General features: G+C 46.1%; 1 long non-coding RNA gene across 2 annotated transcripts; it reads right to left on the reverse strand.

Annotated features, from left to right (window-relative positions):
* Positions 1 to 666: 666 nt before the first annotated feature.
* LOC146036679 (uncharacterized) lies at positions 667 to 4872 on the reverse strand. 2 transcript variants are annotated; one of them, XR_014460924.1, is made up of 3 exons: positions 4716 to 4872; positions 2791 to 2926; positions 667 to 1706 (listed from the first exon to the last, which is right to left on the reverse strand). It is a non-coding gene; the product is annotated as an uncharacterized LOC146036679 (long non-coding RNA). The 2 variants fall into 2 exon arrangements; XR_014460923.1 differs by lacking the exon at positions 4716 to 4872 and adding an exon at positions 4476 to 4570.
* Between the last annotated feature and the right edge of the window lie 14856 nt (positions 4873 to 19728).

A 19728-nucleotide genomic window follows, 5' to 3' on the forward strand; every position in this document is an offset into this window, starting at 1 on the left:
CAGCAGTGCAGATATCCTGGAACAGTCATGCCTGCATCTGCTGATGGACTGTAGCCAGGCCTAGTGTTCAACATACCACTGCCCAGCACCAGTGAGAAGCATATGAGGAAAACAATGGGGGGAGGGGGTCGAGTCCTTTAAGTAGCTATGCCTTAAATCCAGGGTGCCATGGCTCAGGTGGACAAATGTATTAAGCCTGGTGAAGAGATAAAGTGGAGATAAAGTAGAAGGTGATACTGCACATCCAATCAGCTATGTTTGAAAAATGATAGTTAGGAGTTGATTGGCTGATGTCACTTTAGCAACATGACCTGTGAAGTGTATTTCACATCTTCGTAAATTTCACCCTTTATCTCTTCACCAGGCTTAATACATCTGCCCCAGAGTTTGGCTAAAGCAGTGGACTAATCATTTAATTTGGCCACTAGGCATCCCTGTATATTTGCTATGGCAACCCAAGGTGCCGTTTTACATTGTTTTGTAAGCATTAATCTAGATTATTCATGTCCAAAAACTCAAATGGTTTAAACTTAAATTATAATATGGTTTTGCTTTTCTAAAATATTTTATATTTCTACATCAATTTAATACTAACATAAACCAAATGAATAAACATGTATTAACTTAGTATATACATTAAATAATATTTTTCTATTATATCTGACATCAATAGGTAATACTTTCGATCATTTTTTGAGTAGATTATATATACTGTATAACACATCTGTGTTTTTGTACATTACTATCTGTTTGTGCAGATGTCCTTAGTTACAAGATCAGTAAGTCCTGGATATGTTGGTTCCTGTGTAATAATCACAAACACAGACTCTTCGGGGATAGAGTTCAAGCTTATAGCTAGAATATACAAAAATACTCCACACGTAAACCAATCTACAGCTGCACTGTATGGCTGCAGATGTATCATATCTGGAGCACAATAGTTAAGTGTCCCACCAAAGTCTGTGGTATAGGTTTCTCCATAGCTTTGGTTTCTTCAGGGTCAAGTCTGTGAATTTACGATGGGCATCTTTGGTAAGGAAAATTTTATGTATTTCGCCTTGTATGCAGAGACTGCAATTCACAAGGTAGTTCAGTGGCATCACTTCAACATGTAACCACAGTTAAACATAGTGAGGGAAATTTACTAAGATGTGTATTCTACTTCACATGTGATGTTGCTATAGGCAACCAATCAGAATCTACTTCTTATTTATTTAGCACCCTCTAGAAGATAGTAGACAGGATCTGATTGGTTGCCCATAGCCACATCACATGAGAAGTAGAATACACATCTTAGTTAATTGCTCCCCGTGTCTGCTTTGGTTTTACTGAAGGTTGGAGAGTCGCTGAGATCCATCTTCTTCTAATCTTTAGCTTAAATTCATTTTTTTCTTTTTAAGAAATTCAGCAAATCTGTCCCAAAGCCTCTGTTCAGCTGCAATGATTGAGTTATGTATTGTCAACTCTGTCTGAGTTGCCCAATCAATCCTATGTTTTTTGTAATCCAGCATCTAATGTAGAGCTGCAACTAATGTTTCATTGTCCCATAGGTGCAGGTTTTGGCTGATCTGACTGCTTTCTTCTGCAGCTCCCTTTTTTTTGTCTGTTTTCCCTATCTTCTTTCCTCTGTGTTTCTTGGCTTTGTCATTCTGCATCTACCTACTGTACTTTCTTTATCTGCTGACTTCAATGTCTTCCTTCTTTCTCTGTAGTGAGAAATAATAGAACTCACATTTTAGTAACTTCCTGTGATTTCAGTATGTATGTATATATATATATCTGATATTAATAAAAAGTGGAGATTTAGTTCATGAATTGATCAATGCATTTAAGCCTGCAGCCCCCTTCACGGACCCCACTTTTCTGCAGGTCCTAACACTATTGCTCAAAATTATTACAATACACATAGCTATCGCATTAATGTCTGATTCCAGGCATGCTATATGGTCTAAAGCTCACAGCAGACTATGCTTTTAAAGGTGAGCAGTTACCAACACACCTGTTACTAAATCTAGGGCAGGGGTCCTCAAACTATTTTGCTCTGGGACCTCATCAGACAATAAAAATAATTATGGGACCCCAGCAAGTTACTGCAGAAGGTCATCACATCACATGTGTAGTCAGCAGACAGCACATACATGGCAGCATTGTGGAGGCACAAAATGATGGAAGGCAGGGGCGGATTGGCCTGCCGGGAAACCGGGCCATTTCCCGGTGGGCCGGCCCAAAAATCCTTAAAAATGGGCCGGCCGCACTCCCCCCCTGGGCTGGCTAGGCCGCAGCACTTTACCCACATCCAAAATGTCCACGGGAGGGCTGCTGCGCATGCGCGACAGCACCTCTCATGGGCCTTCAAGTGTGGCGGCCTCCCAGCTCCCGATCCCCCATCTGGAGCCAGCAGACAGCAGGAGGTGAGCCCCCTCCCCCCCGCATTACATACGCCGCCGCCAACCCCCCCCCCCCCCCCCCGGTATTACATACACCACGGCCCACCCCCCGCATTACATAAGCGGCCACCCCCTCCTGCATTACATACGCCAACACCTATATATGTCTGTATTTGTTTGGTTTTTCATGTCTTGATAAAAGTCTTAATACCCTGAAACGTTGGCTGTAAGACGCTGGTATTGTGTTGTATAAAACACTAGGATTGCAGCACATTCACACTCTTCTGGGAAGCAAACCTGTATTCTCCCACATGGATTTGAAACAAGGAGAAGCTTTAAGAAAGATACCTCTGTAATTATAAATTTTGTGCTAGAAAAATTACAAGCGCTGTAGGATTGGTACCTTTATCTCACTTAGTGGTATACTTGCCATCTTTTAAAAACTAGCTTCAAGAAGAGTACAGTTGGTGCTCTATTGCAGCGTGCACAGTAAGCCACATTGTTGATGGGGTGTGTAATGCACCAAACGGCTCCTCCTCCTGTGGGCAAGAAACAATGAAAGTATGAAGTTAGCATGGGGGTTTGTATATTGGTGACATGTTAAGTGACAAAAAAATAGCTTAAGTGATCATTGGCATTGTGTTTGAGTACAAATCATTCCCAGTATATGATACTCCACTATACCTGCTTGGTCGGTGATCACAGTAACAACTGCGCCCCAGCCCCATTCTATAACTGGACTCACCTACAGTATGTGCTAGTCAGCATTCCGATGGAGCTGCAGGGAATCAAGCAGTGCAGAACTTTCCAAGGCAGTGGGTGTATGGCAGCCAATAATGCAAAAATGTGTACATGACAAGTGACACCCAGTAACTACACAACAATTTATATTTGCTCTGAGCTGGAAACTCCCCCAACCATCTTAGTAAGATACATAAATATCTAGGCCCCTGCACTGACCACCCCCCACTCACACATATACCCCAGCTGCCTCCTTCTAATATACATATACCCCTGGCTTGCACTAGCCACCTCTCTATCACACAAATGCTACTGCCATGTGAGACTAATACATAAGTGACCCCCACTACCTTCCTCTCACACATGTGTTCTCCTGCCCCAGCAACCTTTCTCTCACACATATACCACAGCCACCTCAGTATGAATCCCAAATACCCCCAGTCTATCCACCTCACTCTTACACACCTACCTATACCCTGCTCTAAATCAGTATGATACATAAATACCCTCTTGCCACAGCCTCATCCACACATATAAACCCCAGCCACCTTAAGGGGATACATAAATACAGCCCTGGCCCAGCTAACTCAGTGTGTTATATATATTCGGTCATGCCCCTCTCATACACATACACACTAGCCCTGCCAATCACTCTCTTTAGAACATTTTCTCCTGGCAGCTCAGAATGATATATATACCTCAACCATGCACCCAGCACACGTCACAACCACCTTGTTACATATGACCCAATTGCCTCTGGCACACATTTACCCCAGTCATGCACCCAGCAAGCTCCCTCACACACCAGAAACCCAGCAACCTCCATCACACACCTGTAAACCAGCCCTGCACTCAGCAACCTCCCTCATGCACCAGTACCCAGCAAACACCCGCACACCCCTGTAACCCACTCTGCACCCATTAACCTTCCACACACATAAACAACCCAGCCCTGCACCCAGCAACCTCCATCATGCACCCATGTCCCACCTTTGCACCCATAGCCCAGCCCTGGACCTCTCACAGCCCCCAAAACCATCCCTGCACACCGCAACATTCATCACACACCCGTACCCCCACCCTTGCACCCAGCAAACTCCCTCACACACCCATAGCCCAGCCCTGCACATAGCAACTTTTCTCACACACCTGTGCTCCAGCCCAGAACCCAGCAAATATCTCTCATACACACAAACCTCAACCCTGCACCCAGCAACCACCACCACAAACTCATACGCCAGCCCTGCCCACACAGTCTACCTCATACCCCCACAATCTAAGCCCTCCACCCAGCAACCTCTCTCACATATACCCACCCCAGCCCTATCATCCTAGATTCCTAGTCACCTGTTTTCTGTTTTGCAGCATCAGTGATGCAGGCTCTGTCTGGGACTGGCTCCAGCTATGACTGAGTAGGAGCAAGATGTGCACATGTGTGTTGGCAGGGGGCGGGGCTGAAGGCAGAGCAGAGTGCAGAGCACTGAGCAGCATCTTTGAGGTGCTGTGACAGACAGAGGAAGCCCGAAGGCTGGACCTACACCTGAGGACAGACACCGCCCCCCTTCCCCACCACCGCGCAGTCCTTACCACAGGGCCGGGTCTGCCGAGTCTGCCACTGCACTGTGTGCACAGAATGATATGTGCGCTGCTGCTGCTGCACCTGTCACAGTGTGTGACAGCCAGGCAGCAGTGGGGAGAGAGGGATGAGAGCAGCAGCAGCAGAGGGGTCGGGACACTCAGGACAGCAGCACCAGCAGGGGAAGTCCTGGTCTCTACACCTTCCTTTCGAACTGCGGTGCTGAGCCCCTCCCCCTAATCTCTGCATCAGGGTCAGGGCACTGCAGCATGTGCCGAGCAGTGATTGGAGGAGCTCGGCACATACTGATTAGAAGAGAGCCCCTGATTGGTGGAGCCTATCATTCTCCACTGAACTCTTGAACACAAAGGATCCCCACAGCACATGGCTTCCTCTGTAAGTTACTGCACCCGGCCAGCACCTTGCCTCCTCTGTCTCTGTAGCTCCTGCCTCTCTTACCCCATTCACACCAGAAATGCATGGATAAACCCGGGAATTTAGTTCCCGGGACAAGCAGGGACATTCCCGGGTTTGGACCCATTCACACCAGAAATGTCCCTGCATTTTCTGGTGTGAGAAGGGGGCGGGAAGGAGGCCGGCAGGAGGTGGAAAGGAGGCGGGCAGTCGGCGGGCAAGCGGCGGGATGGCGGCGGGATGGCGGCGGAGGTTGGGAGAATACTCACCCCGGTTGCTGGTCCTCCGTGCAGGCCAGGGATCCACACAGGCGGCGGCGCAAATGACGGGACAGGCTGCGGATGAAGATGACGCAGCTCTCCGGCGTCCTCACTGCCGCTGGAGAACTGCATCATCATCATCCACCGGCTGTCCCGTCATTTGCGCCCGCCGCCTGCGTGGATTCCCGTCCAGACAGCACACTGAGGACACGGCAACCCAGGTAAGTATAACCTGTACCTTTCACACCAGCCAGGTCCCCGGGTTGAACCCGGGAACAACCCTGGTACCTAGCCGGGTTGAAATTTGCCCGGGATTTTGTCCCGGGAACCTTTCACACCAGTGCTAGTACCGGGTTGTTCCCGGACTCAACCCGGGAATTTAGGCTGGTGTGAATGGGGTATCTGCAGCCTCTCTCTCGCTCTCTCTCTCTCTCCTCATCTGTCCTACCCCCTCCTTACCCAGCATCTGTCCCCCTCTCCCTAGCCAGTACCTCCCCTCCTCTCCCTGCCATTTGTCCCCCCTCTCAATGCCCAGCATCTGTCTCCCCATCTCCCTGCTCAGCACCTGTCCCCACTCCTGCCCAGTACCTGCCCCCCCTCTCCCTGCTCAGCACCTGTCCCCCCTCCTTCCCAGTATCTGCCCCCCCTATCCCTGCCCAGTATCTGCCCCCCTATCCCTGCCCAGTATCTGCCTTCCTCTCCCTGCTCAGCACCTGTCCCCACTCCTGCCCAGTATCAGCCCCCCTCCCTGCCCAGTATCTGCCCCCTCTCCCTGCTCAGCATCTGTCCCACCTCTCCCTGCCCAGCATCCGTCCCCCTCTCCCTGCCCAGTATCTGCCCCCTCTCCCTGCCCAGTATTAGCCCCCTCTCCCTCGCCAGAATCTGCCCCCCTATCCCTGCCCAGTATCTGCCTTCCTCTCCCTGCTCAGCACCTGTCCCCACTCCTGCCCAGTATCAGCCCCCCTCTCCCTCCCCAGCATCTGTCCCCCCCTCCCGCCCAGTATCTGCCACCCTCTCCCTGCCCAACATCTGTCATCCCTCTCCCTGCCCAGCATCTGTCCCCCCTCCTGCGCAGTATCTGCCCCCTCTCCCTGCCCAGCATCTGTACCCCATCTCCCCACATCTATATCCCCTCTCTCTCTCCCTAGCACCTGCCCCCCTCTCTCCAGATCTGTCCCCCTCTTTTTGCAGCACTGCAAATACTGTACTTTATTTTGTCCTAAGGCAGTGTGGCACCACTGCTCGTGATTAGGCCATGCCACCAGAAAATTCTCAGGGCTGACCCAGCTCTCCATGGCACTGCAGTCTACTGATGCAGGGTTGAGAGATGACTGGTGCACCTTATTAAGAAGTTCTGCAATGGTGGGTGGCCATCCATTCCAGACAGCAGTATATGAGACCAGAGGGATCCACCAGGATTATTTGATCAGGGAACCAGCTTTGAAACAGAATGCTATCCCACAACTGGCACCTCCCACCGCGCAGAACCCCAGGGCAAATACTCCATCAATATTACTCCATAATATTACTCATTGGCCATCTTGCAATGACAATTCCAACTGTTAAGGTGGCCATACACTAGTACAATTTGACCCTTTTTCTAGATGACTTCGACGCATTGGGCCAATAAATTGTGTGAAAAGTGTCAAATCGTACGTCATTTACTTACAATTCAGATCCGATGTGTGGTCCCAGGCGCATCAGATTGGATCCACAAATTGTCTGTGTTGCACCAAAGATACAGTACATTGCATCCCGGGGCAGTGAATTTGATCACATGTGATACATTGCATGCAATATGACCGCATATAATGTATCGTATGTGATCTAGCTACTAGGGAACAGAGGTATTGCATGCGAGGCTGCATGTGATAGCTCAACATAGTGTATGAGGGTGTTTAGGTTCATGAGCAGAAGAAAGGGACAAGGTGACAACCTCTTTAATATAAAGTACCAAATAATTCCAACTTGTGGCTGTAAAGTTGTTGTGAAACTACAAGTCCCAGCAGACCCTGCTACAGTTTTGCTATTAGGGAATGCTAACACTGTGGCATGGCATACTGGGATTTGTAGTTTCACAACAACTGGAGATCCCCAGGTGCACCATGGTACATTCTAATCTGTGACAGTGTTGTTAAGGCTTCACAACGTACTGTATAAAAGAGGTGTGACTTCAGGGCAGGGGTCAGAGCACCAAAGGTTGTGTGCCTAAAGGCAGGTGATTTAAATCCGATCTTGGGCAACATCCATGCTTGTAGCTCTGGGACTAAACTACACGAAAGTCAGACATTTCAGCAATAGTAACCTTCAGTAATTCTACAGAAACTTGCTATTCTTGTTAGAAGGTAAGGTGTCCTTTATATATTATATTTGTGTATAGAGCACAGCATCAGCATTTTTCCAGAGGAACTGTAGGTTCTGTTCATTCTTTAGTCATACTGCACACAAATTTCATTTTGCCCATACAAGCAAATTTTAGGTTAAGCTTCGGCAGTCAAAATATTTTCCAAATTGGCCTTGTAGGTATAGAAGTGAAAGTCAGAGCAAGGTGAAGCATTCCTATGCATGTGTCTTTGCTAAACTAGGACAGCATCTTCATCATAGGGCAAATTAGTAGTTCTAGCTGTGCCAGCACCTCACCATTATTTATATACTGTATGAACATCAGACACCTTCACGCCGGATGGCAGCCTGAGGTTTTGCAGGATTTACACTGCTATTATTAAGAGGGAACTGTATAATTAATAATAATAATAGTCTTTGTTACCTGCTTTACTCCCAGTTGCCATCAAAATACATTTTGAACTATAATGTTTACCATGGGGCTGATTCAGATGTTCGGGGTTTGCACGTGTGCGAATATGCGCATATGCAACCCCGGGGCCAAACGGGCATCCCCATAACAAAGTTGGGCATTCCCCTTTTAATGCAGGTGTGTATATGTCTGTTTGAGGCGGGCAACTTATGTCACATGACGTCATACCTGCCTGGGGGGGGGGACAAGGCTACGTTTTGGGGACGGGGAGAGGCTGACATCACCAAGCCCCGCTCCCATGAGAGTCAGCCACGTTAATTTGCGGGTCTGCGGATGGGGAGAGGGGATAAAAGATTTGCATCATTTTACCCCACCCCTCCTGCAGACCAGTGAAATTAGGGAGGTTTGGGGGGGGGGGGGTTGCGGCATTGATGCAGGAGATTTGCCCACCTTACCGGGGGCCTGGGAGGGGGACCCGATTTGCGGGACCTTCCCGGCTATTCTGGGAGGGTAGGCAAGTATGCATAACGTCAGCGCCAGCCCTGAATTCGGCGGTCTTTGACTTTTATTTGCGAACAGAAGATAAATCATTCCACGGTGATTGCCCATCTAATGATTTCTCTTCCGTTAGGCTGCAAGTATATGCAGCCCGGTAAATGGGTGTGAATCGGCCCTTGTGAATACAGTATGATGTAAATATTCTTATATATATAGTCTAAGCAGCTGCAATGTTTTATATGTTTTCCCTGTACATTTTAAAAGAAAAACATACCTTAAATGTAAGGTTTGCTTTAATTTTCTGAAAAATGTATGTCCAGGAATATTATCAGTGCATACAGGACTGTTCCTTCCTGGAAATAACTGACCTTCCATGAGACATGGCACTAAGAACCTTGTCTCATGGAAGGTCCCACGTGGTCTATGTTCCTTCATATATCAGGGCTTACAGTTATGCCCTGGTGTATTCTATGCAGCGCTTTCAACGGTAACCTTTGACCCTTGTGCTACAGAATGCTTTGTAGTCAAATGAACTCTCAGAGAGTTTACTAGAGGAACTGCCAGAGAGGGCAATGTTAGTACCAGAGATATCCTGCCCATGTCTCCAGAGGGAGTCTATATTTGTCCCAGGTGTCTAGATCGGCTCTGATGTACAGGAATAGTAAGGATCTGGCCAATATGCCAGGAGAGTGTCCGGTTCCATTTGGTTATTTCAGGTGCCTGCATTTCCTACAGATATTACTACTACACTTTTACCATGGAAGAAAGCTATTGGAGACAGTTGCTCCCTACTTTGAGAGTCCACCAGATACCCAGAACTGGTCAAAATCCCCAGCATGTGTGAAAACATGCTAACCACTCAGAACAATACACTGAGCTGAGTCCCAGTACAGTTTCTTAATTAGGACACAGAATATCTACACTGGTGGAACGACTCCTTTCCTCACATTTTCTAAATATATTTTTGGCCATTGCTATTGCTGAGACTTTTCTCATTCTCTTTATATATCCTACAGTATGTCATTATTTCAGTTGAGACTTTTGGGCCTCATAAAGCTGGTCACACAATATTACTGGTATGGATACACTTCCTTGGCCGACCTGAATCCCTGGATAGGCATTGGTCAGGGTCCTTTGTACCACTCAGCACCCCTGCCTATGACTTTCCACATATCTGGGAATGCTACTTATACCCTTTTACACCAGCCCTGTAGACCCGTTTTTTTGCACAGGAGAGCGCAAAATCCTGGGTTGGTAGGTGGTGTAAAAGGTCTGATCTGGTTCGTTAAATGGCAAGCGCTCAGGGTTGAACACAAGTTCAACCTGGATCGCTGTGCAGTGTAAACAGGGTAAACCGGGTCACATCCTGTTCACTGCAATGGAAAAGCAGGTGCTGGGAGATGCTCTCATCTCCCAGCAATGGCTCAAGCTCCGCCTCTTTTGACGTAACCTGCCCGGCATTATGCCTGGTCATGAAGACAGTCTGAAAGAGGTCGCAAGCAAGGTCGCACCTGGCTTGAAGCCCAGTCCAAAATCCCTGGTGCAACCCAGGCTTGCTGGTGTAAAACCTTTTCTGTTATACCCCTGTCTGTCTAACCCTCCCCTTTAGAATGTAAGCTCTCACGAGCAGGACCCTCTCTCCTCATGTACCTTTTTTAGAATATATAAACCTCTGCCACCCTGATTATTGCTTCAGTGTCCTGTCCCCTGATGCATCTATCCATATTTATCATGTACTTGTCCTAAATTGTCTTTACTCGTTATCAGTTTTTGCTCATTTGTGTATTGTTAGGCGCTGCGGAACCTTTGTGGCGCCATATACATAAACAATAATAATAATAACGATAAAATAAAAGTGGTATGGAGTCAAGCGAGGAAGAGAGGATTGGTAGCTGGGTAACAGTTAGGGGGTCTAGGAAGAATAGAAGATGGAGAAAGCGACAGGCAAGCTCTGAACTACCAAACCCTAGTAGATACGCCCAAATGGATGCAGAAACTATGGTTGAGAGTGAGGAGCTGGGGCAGCTGGCAGGGAAGGGTTCCTCTAGCAACCAGAGGAATATCCCGTCTGGCAGGGAGGGTAATTCAGAGAGGAAGGGCCCAAAGCAGATGGTGGTGGTAGGGGATTCATTTATTAGGAAAGTTGATAGGGCAATCTGTTATCGGGACCATGATAGACATACAGTCTGTTGTCTCCCGGGTGCTCGGGTACGTCATATCGCGGATCGGGTGGACAGATTATTGGGAGGGGCTGGGGAAGACCCAGCGGTCTTGGTGCATGTTGGCAACAATGACAAAGTCAGTGATAGATGGGATGGCCTCAAAAAAGATCTAGGCAATAAACTTAAGTTGAGGACATCTAAGGTTATAATCTCAGAAATATTGCCTGCACCACGAGCTAGCCCAGGGAGACAGAGGGAGATTAGGGAGGTTAACGTGTGGATCAATGACTGGTGCAGGAGGGAGGGATTTGAAATCCTAGAAAACTGGGCAGACTTCTCGGTCAGGCACCATCTCTTTTGCCGTGACGGATTGCAATCAAACGAGGAGGGGGCAGGGGTGCTCAGGAGTAGAATGGTGGGAAGGCTTAAGGAGATTTTAAACTAGGACAGTGGGGGGAGGGTATAGTAAGAAACCTTAAACCAATATATGATTGTGGAATAAGGGCAAAGATAACTACATTGTGGAGGAAGTAAGGGGAAGGGAGGAAAAAGGGAACATGGTATACGAAAAGTGTATGAGAGAAACACAGCCAAGTAAAAATATTGTCCATGATACGGATTAATCCTTTCAGGAACCTTCTCTAACTGTAACAGGTAACATGACAAGTAGGGTGGACAATCCTGGGATCGGCGGGATCCCGGGATTTGGCCCCAAACTGTCCGGGATTTCAATCCCGGGATTCGAGTATCCAATCCCAGGATTTCGGGATCAGACTGCATGTGCAGTCTAATGCCGGGCAACATCTGAGCCCCGCTCAGACGCTGCCCGGCTGTTCCCGACCCGATGTGTGGCCTGCGCAGCGTGATTCGGTCATAGGTCATGCTGCGCAGGCCTCACGTGTCATACCCGATGCGCCTCCCAGCCGCCCGCGTCATTCTCGACGCCTGCCCCGCACCACTGCTGCCTGAAGGGCGACTAAGCTAGTAAAAGGTCTTAAATCACTAGAATGCTAGGTTAACCAGGCTGAATATGTTTTCACTGGAGAAATGGAGGTTTAGAGGTGATATGATTAATAGTTTCAAATACAGGATTGGGAATCATATGGAGATAAATTCTATACTGAATTAAGAAGAGGATTCTTCACCATTAGAGCAGTAAAATTCTGGAACTCATTGCCGGTGGGGGTGGTTACAGCAAATACTGTTAATAAATTAAAATCAAAACTAGATCAGGGTTGCCGACTTTAATATTCTCCTCTCCGGGTGAAGTTTCAGCAGCTGCTCGGGGGGGGGGGAGGCTTGAGCTTGACATCACTAAGCCCCGCCCTCATGACGGTAAACAGGTGAATTCGCGTATCTCCGTGGAGGGGGCAGGGCTAAAATGACACGATTTTGCCATTTTAGCTCCGCCCCCTCCTCTGAGACCGGCGGATTGCTGCATTTAAATGCCGCGATCGGGGGCACAGCGGGGGTCCCCCCTGAATCCGGGAGGGGGACCCGATTTTCGGGAGACTCCTGGCCATTCCGGGAGGTTAGGCAACCCTGAACTGGATGCATTTTTGGCCACTAAGGGAATCCTATAGATATGACTTATTCAAGTCAGTAGTTACAAGTTAGATAGGTTGAACTCGATGGACTAACGTCTTTTTTCAGCCTTAATTTCTATGTTACTATGTAACATGGCTAAAATGTAGTCTACAGCTGGTTAATAACAATCATAATAATTAGAATAATAATAATAATGTTTTTTATACAGTATAGTGCATTTTTCTGGTAGGCCTCAGAGTTGCCTTACAAACATCAAAAATAGTATACAGTAAAAGGATTTCTTATTACAGCATTTAAAAGATTCACACAGAAATAACTAAAAACAACAGAACAGTAAAGTAAGCCAAATGCTTGGTTAGTTCAGACATTTTGGATGGTAACTTCCATGACTTCTATATTCCACCTACAAAAGGTTGAAATATTGGATTTGGTTCGCAGATGGCGCTGATACTACACCAGTGCAGCCCACCTCACACACAGGACCTTCACCACAGGCCTTAAAACAGTGTAGTAGGGATTAGTGCATATGGGTGCTTAAGTGATAGATCATTTAGATATAATTGTACATACAAACTGGAAATCCGTCTGTCTGTCTGCGGTTTGGTAGATTTTGATATCAAGAATTTAACCTGATAAGACACAAACCATCACAAAACATAGTGCAATCAATTTTAAAATATATAGTTTAGCATATAACTTCAAAGCTATGTTAAGTAGAGAAATTGGCCGATAGCTCATGCATAAACTGAGATCCTTGCCACCTTTAAGGAGAACTGTGATATGTGCCTCAAGGGATTGTCTAGAGAAGTGATGTGAGTCTGAGATAGCATTGAAAGCTCGGGTAAGGAGGGGGGTCAATATTTTGCTAAATGCCTTGCAATAGGCTATGGTGAAACCATCTGACCCAGGGCTTTTGCCCAATGATGATGATTTGATGGCCTCTAACACTTCTTCTGTAGTAAAATGAGTATCACGGGGGTCTACAGCCTCTGGGGGAAGCACATGGAACTTTATGGAGTGCAGATAGGAGGATATAGTGTCTCGTTGGGCGGTATAATTAAATTGCCCTCCTTCTCCGTATAGGTCATATAATGAAGAGTAATAGGAGCAAAATGCGTCTTCAATTTTAGACGTATCCTTCCATATATTACCCTGGGAGTCTATAATAGTATGAATAAAAGAAATAGCCGTTGTTCCCGAAGCACTTGTGCTAATAATCTGTCGGGTTTATTACCCCCATTGGTAGTTTTTGCGATATGATAGTTTAATATTATCGGAGAGGAGTTTGTTAAGGGAAGCGCGCGACTCTTCGAGTTCAATAAGGCATTGGGGGGATAATGAATGTTTATGGGATGTTTTGAGTAGTTTAATTTTAGTGAGGAGTTCCTCTTTTGTCAGGTTTTTCTGTTTTTTAAGAAGAGCCCCAAGCTGTATACAAGTGCCCCTCAGGACAAATTTGTGCGTTTCCCAAACTGATATTTTGGAAATGTCATCATTATCATTAGTGGCTATGTAAGAGTCCAGGGCTGACTCTAATTGGACTTTGCAATGTGTATCTTGTAAGAAAGATTTGTTGAAACGCCATGTCCAGGATTTCTTTGGCTGTGATTGTAGGAGGAACAATTTTAGATAAACAGGGGCGTGATCAGACCACGTGATTTGGCCAATGGAGGTATCTGATAGAAGATGCAAGTATCTGTTTTTAAGAAGAAGATAATCTATTCTCATATATGTCTTATGTACAGGAGAGTAATAGGAGTAGTCAACTTCTGTTGGGTGGGATAATCTCCTCACATCCATCAGCTGGTAGTCATGCAGAACATACCTCCTATAATCCTTCCTGGAGGAGTCCCATAAGGGGTCCAGAGTCCAGTGCAGGTCCCCTCCTAGTATAACTATTCCTTCTAGCAAATTTTCTGCTTTCCCAAAACCGAGAGAAAAGCAGGTTGTTTTCAGTTGGAGGTATAGATCTTGAGCAGTGAAAAACGGTGATTGTAAATCATTTCACTAGTAAAGCTCTCCCATCAATTAGTGTGTGACAAGATACATTTAAGATGGGTAAGTGCCTGGCCAGTAAAATGGCTACTCCTAGCGATTTGCCTGCAGGGTTATTCAAGGTAAATACATGAGGGTAATAATGACATTTTAAAGAGGGGGGTTTCCGGTTCTGAAATGGGTTTCTTGTATAATGGCTATGTCAACTTTGTCATCTCTATGGGCCTTAAAAAGTTTAGACCTTTTTTCAGAAATATTAAGCCCCTTAACATTGTAAGTAACTATCTGTAGCTTATTGTGGTTTTACATGGTAAAGGAAGAATTTAACTATCATGGCATGGCGTATGTTAAAAATGGTCAGCCTGCTGTACTCAGAGTCGAGGGGTCGTGAGAAGGATGGGGGGTAGGAAAAAGAGAGATAGGGGAAGAGGGGGTTAGGTAGAAAAAGTAGTAATCTGTAACATTTGTAAGGTGTGATCAAAAATGTGTAATGCTATAGGTCAATTAAAGAAAGAAATAGAAACAACAAAGTCGAAAAAGCTGCAATTGGAGCAGGGGAGGAAACCTTCCAGTCCCCGCTCCAATGGTTTGTAGGTTGCAGCATGGGGGTGGTATTGCTAGAGGGGGGCAAACACAGCAACAGTAACATAAGATAATAAACAGTATAGTAACAGTAACCAAGTATTTATGCATAATAACTAGAAGAGTGTGGAAAACATCAGCAAACAGAGGCATATAAGAAATATAACAGAACATTGAACCTAAGATCTGGTGCGGTATGTGGGGGAGTAACAATCAGGCATTTGTAAAACATAGAGAGAGGCATAAACTTTCCCATAGCTGATGTGGGGGTCCATGTGGAATTTTAGTGAAATAATTTCTGAAGCTTTATGGGGTAATACTTCCTGGAATCCAGATAGTACCTCCTGGGAAGCCATTTTGTGGTCCTCCAAAGAGTCTATACGAGTGGCAAGATGTGACATATCAGTCTGGATAGTGGTAACTTCTTGTTTAATAGTTGAGAGTAGGTGGGATTCCAGGGTGTGGAAATCTTGCTTAGTGGGAAGAGACTTGATGTGGAAAAGGATATCACTGATCTCTCTATTGAGGGAGACATCTAGTTGCGATGATATTTCTCCGTATAGAGATCCCCCGTCGGAAGATGGAAAAGACGAAGGGGAAGGGATAGAAACCGTGTTTAAGTATTGATCTGACGTGGTGGGTTTGAAAAACTGGTGCATGTCAGATGAAGGACTGCCAGGGTTTTTCGAATTCCCCTACGATTTAGTTTTAGATTTTCTGCCTTTTACCATAGGGCTGATTGAGATGTTAATGAAGACCAGTATTAATAATTTAGACTGACGTCACTCACAGATAATTGGTATCATATAAGATAAGAAACCATTACTGCCCCCATGTGGAACTAGACTGCCACCGTCAAGTCTATGGGGTATACCCGAGATGGATAGAGACCCACGGGGTGCGGGAGACTCAGTTCCATTCACTGGTTTCAGGTCGGAGTGGTTTGGCCTTGTGTGGTAACAGTGGAGGGTAGGAATAGCTTAGCAAATAAAGTTTCTTTCCGATGGTGCGTCCCCCTGTGTCGGGGGAAACAGCCAAATGATCACATGGTATGGGGATGTTTACTATTGATCTCCCCTTGATGATAAGGTCAATGAAGCAGTTAAGGTTTGTGGGGTAGAAAGAGGGACACTAAGGGCAGAGGCACCCGTAAGATGCAGGAAGGAGCCCGGAGGAGGTCAGGGCATAAATGTGGTGTCCCTGTAGTGTGGATTGGATATGTTGGGTCCGGTTTTGTGCCTCCGCAGCGGAAGGCCATGTTTTTTTTATTTTTTTTATTATTCATTTTTTATTATTTTTTTTTATTTTTTTGTGCCCCTGAACTGTAGCTGTTGGTATCACACTGGGAGCTGCATGAGAGTCAGAAGGGTTTGGCCCGGTGCGAGCTGTCACCAGTCACATGACCCTGAGCACCCAGAGGGGACATCAAAATGAGCCAAGTTGGTCTGATATCATGGCTGATTCGTTGGAATCGGCACAAATTCTCTCAGTGTATGGGCACCTTTACAATGTAGGAGGCAAGCCAAACATGGACATGAAAGATCGGTACTTATGTAGTATCTGGGCGTCCGATTTAGAAATCGGATCGGATCGCATCGCATCGCATGCGACCAAATCGTATGCGATGCGATGGTCAAGATTTTTCCATAGGATTCAATGTTAAAATGGTCTGAGTCCATTTTAACATAGAATTCAATGGGAAAAAGGGGTCCTTTTCCTTTCCCCACTATCCAAGTGGGCATGGAGTTGGATATAAACCTGTGGCGAGCGTAGCGAGCCACCGAGCCCGAAGCGTGGCGAGCGTAGCGAGCCCCGCGAGGGGACACAGATACTTTTTAAGAAATATGCGTACGCTCGCCACGCTTCGGGCTCGGTGGCTCGCTGCGCTCGCCACGCTATATAAAATCAACTCTATGCCCACTTGGATAGTGGGGAAATGAACAGGACCTTCTTAACATTGAATCCTATGCAGAATCGCATCGCATCTGATTGTATGCCTTAAGGTAAGGCATACAATCACAAAATCGGCAGCCCAGATACTACATAAGTACCGAAAGATCCATGAGAGGAGACTATAGTCAGGAGCCGCAGACAAAGTGGACAGTAGGCCTCAGTGCAGAAACTGAATTAGGTGGGCCATGCAGCCCATGGAGCATGGAGATGGCCATGGAGGGGAGTATGCAGCAAGATAGGCCTAACCAGCCTATTGGTTGATCAGGCACTGTACCACAAACAGCACGTGCACTCTCTGCTAATAATTGATCCATTCCGTGAACACAAACCTGTATTAGGCCCACTGCCCCTTGGCTTAGGAACATCTGTGCCCTTTCAGCATCCACCCCCACTATGGATAACAGGTGAAATACATTTATCCCTTTACCACCAGCTCACTCTATCTGTGCTGCCAGTAATCACTATCTGCATTTTGTTGATGGATGTTTGTATTTGTTTCCTTTGATTTACATGACCTGACATCTCATATAATGAGCTTCCCATTGCAAACGCCATTCCTAATATTCTATGCCGCACTAATCTATCACTCCCTGACCTTACAAGTGTTGGGGTCATGGATTCAATCAGCACAATGTTGCAGGGTGTAATTAATTACACTTTGTCCCCCCCAACTTCTTCTGTGCGTGATGAAAACCATATTTTTAGAATCCTTCTCCAGGAAATAAAGCTCTGGCTATGTCATAAATCTTATCCATTTTTTCTGATGATAATTCCAGTATGTACTTAAAGAAAACAATTGCTGTGCTTCTGGGAAATAACAATAAGCGTGCCCAATCAGCGCTGAATGCATTACGCACTGCCCAGCTGACCTATATTATGCATGTTTAACTTTGTTTAAACTTTTCTGTTCATTTACCAGTGAGCTAGAGAACAAGCCAAGGAGTCCTGAGGAGGATGTCTCTCCCAGCAATACTTATTTTTGTACCAGTCAATCACTGTGTACGTGACCTTGACCTAGGCACCCTTTCACGCAGGCTACTGAGCAGAGAATTAGATAGGATAATAGATTGCTAGCTATGGTGAGCAGGGACTCACTGTTTTCCTTTTATACAGTGATTTATTACCTTGCCCTAGGTTTATAAATAATGAACTGCTAGCATGCGTACAGTATTAATGCCATAGTCTAGTTGCTTTCTCCTGTACATTTGGGCACAGTCCATTATTCCAGTGTTTGTATTTGTGAATATATAGATCATTAAGATTAGGTATTTTAGGGGAACTGTAGAAAAAAAAATATTTTATACCATAGCTGCCTACCCTCCTGCATTTTGCAGGAGACTCTCTGAAATAGCAGCAATCTCCCTCTCTCCCTCATTAGTCTACCAATCTCCCTCATGTCACCTAGCCCACATTACACTGGTACATTTTGGGGGGGAAAAAGAATAAGAGCTAGATACATTTACACTGAATCATCTGCACCATTTCCCAGCACTTTACCAAGTACAGTATAGTAGCTCTTACTAACTGCTTTGGGGCTCATCTACATTTGGATATAAGTCATTTTAAAAGATTCCTCTCAGATGTAGCAGTACACAGCTACGCTTCTAGGTGCCACGTTCACAATCTCTCTGTATATGGAACTAGATACGCTCTTTGGGTGGAGAATGACACGCTGTGAAAAATTCTGCTACCAACTATAATCTCCCTGAAACTACTTTTCAAAAGTAGGCAAGTATGTTTTATACATCCCCAGGACCCCGCTATAGCAACCCACTTCCAGAGCACATGTGGGCGGACCAAAGGACACCTGATGAAAGGATTAGTGTTTATGCAATTGTTTGACCACACCCTAAATGAATCTATATTCCCACCAGTCATGCCCCCTGTGGGGGGGGGGGGGGGTGAAACATTGGTAACTATGGGCATATGTGACATTGCACAGCGTCACTTCCATTTCTGTGTGCTGGATTATGTAACATATACACAGTGCCGCTTCTCTTTATGTTTGCTGCAATATTTGTGTCACACCAGGGGTCTGAGTCGCAGAGACTAAGACCTCTGGTGGGGGCCTGGACCGATACTGGAATCGGGGAGGCTGTAGAAGACCCCTGCGCATATACCTTACGCGACAGTGCACCCAGAGACAGGAAAAAGTCAGTGATAAAATACAACCAGGTTTATTGAGAGTCAAGACGGTTGTAGAACAGAAGGCAACAAAGTATGCAAGATGAAGTCTCTGAGCAACAGTCAATGTACAGGAATGCAATACTTTACTGAAGTGATGGAAGTATGGATCGATGTTGGAACATCGGAATCATGATGAAGGATGAGACATTGGAATCAGGATGAATGATGCATCATCGGAAGCAGGATGTAGAACGGAACTGAAATAACCGGAATATCGGAATAAATATCGATGGTGGAACATCGGACTCAGGATCAATGGCAGAACATCGGACTCAGGATCGATAGCAGAACACCGGACTCAGTATCGATGGCGGAACATCGGATGCAGGATTGGAATCCTGGAACTAGGCTTGGATCTGTTGAGGTGAGTCTGGCAATGGACACCGGATCACAGGAGATAGTAAACCTGGATGGTCACAGGAGATGGAATTCCTGGACAGGCACAGGAGATGGAACACCTGGATAAACACACTGCAGCAGAAGGGAGACATGCACCAGCAGGTACCACTTGCATATGACAAATGAAGCCCTAGCAATGGAGTGAGCACTCCCATCATACTTATACCCACTGGCTGGCCATGATTGGCCGGGCAGGTATGACAGGGAGATCAAACCACACAGGATTGGACAGACAAGACATGTGACTGGGAAAATATGACAGCCACCATGT

The sequence above is a fragment of the Crinia signifera genome, chromosome 9 (genome assembly GCF_055691185.1).
Source record: "Crinia signifera chromosome 9, ASM5569118v1, whole genome shotgun sequence".
Taxonomy (NCBI): domain Eukaryota; kingdom Metazoa; phylum Chordata; class Amphibia; order Anura; family Myobatrachidae; genus Crinia; species Crinia signifera.